We start from the raw sequence: 3233 nt of genomic DNA on the forward strand, positions 1-3233 counted from the left end.
GTTGTTTTCAATATTTAATACATTCACAAAGTCATTTAAAAGAATGGATATGATATACTCATAGCATTTATTTTACTTTAAGAATATGAAGATCCCATAAAGATCATGCCAAAGGCAAGCAATGTTATTTCTACTCCCATTAATCTTCAAACTTTCCTATCAATTTTAGGTCCAAAGGACTTAGCTAATACACTTTCCATCAATAGAAACCAAATCGTTTTCATATGTATACTATGGAAATGAAAGATTATTCTTGGGCAGTAGTAGAACTTTGTGGTGAGTTAAAGGTTTCTATTTCTTCCCTTTGAGACAAACTAAGGACTCTGAGAACTTATATCAGTTGTTGTTTTGTTTTTGCGCCTTTCTCAAATATTTTCATTCTATAAGTAACTGAAAATTAAGGATATCATAATTATATCTTTAAATGCAGACATGATCAAATTGAACAGAATTCAATATGTAATTTTGTAATTCAAGTGTAGCAATTAAATGATCTCTAAACTTTTTCCCAGGTGTGATATTATCAGAGAGTTTGTTCACCTGTACATAGTTTTTTACAAACACTTCAGGAAAAGCTTGTTGAATCAATACAGACTGAATATGCAGATGTTTTTCACCATATGGTCAAACAGCTGGATATTTGGCATAGTTTTTCAGTTTTGAAAGGTGTTTAATTTTTTTGAAGATACTCTCTGCATCTAAACTTCTGATTTAGTTCCAAAAAGTTAGAGTGGTAGTGTTAACTGCTCTCTAAGGAATATAGTTTACCCAATCTATACAAAATTAACAGATCAGAAAAGCTTTCGGTCACTTTTTCTTATTTTTTAATTGTGGGCACCAAAAGTTAATACTGAAAAAGCATCATTAGTTGTTGTTGCCATTCTGCACATCTGCTCTCTTGATTTCTTACTCATCATTGTACACCACATCTACAGAAATGGGAATCTGGCTTGTGTTAACAAAAATGAGAGAAACCTGTGTGGTAATAAGAAGGTAGCCCACCTCACACTTAACAGTAGTTGTAAGGTTCGAATACCTTAAAGGCTTTTTCCTTTATGTCGAAATTCTTTTTCTGGTATACATAAACAGGCCCGCATACCAAAAACATATAGTCATTGGCTACATTCACTAGACGAGAATTGGGCCTTCAGCCATACCACCAACAGACTGCAAATTTACAATGAAGAGTCAGGCCAGTTTTTCTCTGGATAAGTTAACTCTGAAATATCAAGTCAGGAAAGTAACAGGATGTCAAAATAAATAAATTCCAGAGATCTGAAGTCTTTAAGATATAATCATATTCTACAGTCCCAGTCTGAAAGGGTTCCACAGGCTGTGGCCTCTGTCATTGCTAAGCTAATTTTTTGCAGACAAAATCTAATTCATGTAACCTCTCTTAGCAGGGGCATCTTTAATCTGGGTTTTGTTACTCTACATTCAGATTGCTTTCATGAGTGATTAAAAAGATTTTTTTAATTAGTAGTTTTTTCTTGCTCAATTTGCTCGAGCGGGCCCAGTAACGTCTCCATTGTGAGACTTCTTTGTTACTGTGTTTGGCATATTGAATACTCTTGGTAGCTTGCCAGGCTCTCCAAGAGGGGCGGAGGAATCGAACCCGGCTCAGCCGGGCTGGCTGTGCACAAGGCAAATGCCCTACCGCTGTGCTTTTCTTAATTTTAGAAATTGGTAATTATGTTTGCTTAGTATACTGATAATGTTCTCTTCTTCTTGTAATACATGTTTTATTCCCTATCCTATGCCACTCTCTCATGCCCAAATTCTCTCCTAATTCTCCTTCCAGGAAAATCTTGACAGAGATTCATTTTCTAGATACATAACTCCCCCTGAAACTCAGATTCTTAACTATAATTATTTAGAATTTATTTCTCTAGTTCTTAAAAACAGGACTCCCAACCTAAAATTATTCAAGAGATAGCGAACATAAAAAGGTAAAAGGTAAAGGCCCTCCCATTGATCATCAATTTGCTCGAGAGGGCCCACTAACGTCTCCATTGGAGACTTTGTTGTTACTGTGTTTGGCATACCGAATACGTCACGTGGAGCTTGCCAGACTCTGCTGTGGGGCGAGATACTCTCGGTAGCTTGCCGGGCTCTCTGAGAGGGGTGGAGGAATCGAACTCCGGTCGACCGTGTTGGCTGCGTGCAAGGCAAACGCCCTACCGCTGTGCTATCACTCCAGCCCATACTTTCAGGGATCATTTCTATAGTATGTTACTAGAGAAGTTTCTCTGATCGTGTAGAGCACCCGATAGCGAACATAATATATAAGAATTTTTTTACAATCACTTTAGATTTCTTTCCTAAAAAGTACATTTTGATACAACCCGTGTATGATCCACAGAGATGGTCATCACTAGGGTACTGAATATTTAAATGCACTAAATTCAACTACACCAAACCTGTCTGAAAGAATAGCTTAACTCTGCTAATGTATCAGCAATTTCATTCTTCTCATTTTTGCCATCAATATCCCATGCCCTAAGTTTGCTCTGAAAGAGAAGCAATAATACTCTATGGATTGCCTACCTACAACACTGGTCTTCCTTCAAACACTGTCTACAACTTCCTGCCAGCTGACTTATGAGAAGCTGCTAATGTGGTTACTTTAACTAATGTTCAGTGAGTTAATGCACAGTTCCTTTCTGAGGATGATTCAGACCTTTAGTTCAACATTCAATTCCTTTGCCAATTTATCCCAAAGACTGTAAGGTGTATTCCAGTTGAATTGGCTTATTCAGTGTTTCCTAAATGCACTCTTCTTACACATTCCTTGTACCACACTGTTTTCTCTGCCTGCAATGCCTTACCCACAATTTTTATCTGGAATTTGTACCAGTCTAAGTTTTTCTAAAATTTATGACTTTCAACAACGACCTTCTATCTTATATCTCTATAAACAGGTATGCCTCATGCACATAAATTAAATACTCCTAGGATTCCTAGTGTGGTAGACAAAGAGAATGCATCTACATAATCATTAAATCCTTGTCCCAATCTCCAGAATCTTTTACTGTGTTACTTTACACAGAAAAAGGGACTCTGAATGTGATTAAGATTTAGGCCTTTGAAATGGAGAGATTACATTGGATTATCTGGAAGGGCCTAATCTAATTACATGGATTGTTAAAAGTGATGAATCTTTTCCAAATTCGGTGAGAGACATTAGATAGACAGGTCAAGGTGAAGAGATACTGCTGACTTTGAAAATAGAA

The 3233-nt window shown here is 36.7% G+C and overlaps 1 pseudogene; it reads left to right on the plus strand.

Annotated features, from left to right (window-relative positions):
- The first annotated feature begins 2197 nt into the window (after window positions 1-2197).
- Window positions 2198-2339, plus strand: LOC130026678 (uncharacterized; annotated as a pseudogene).
- Window positions 2340-3233: the final 894 nt, after the last annotated feature.

Source organism: Sorex fumeus, unplaced genomic scaffold, assembly GCF_029834395.1.
Source record: "Sorex fumeus unplaced genomic scaffold, SorFum_2.1 ptg000034l, whole genome shotgun sequence".
Lineage (NCBI taxonomy): Eukaryota > Metazoa > Chordata > Mammalia > Eulipotyphla > Soricidae > Sorex > Sorex fumeus.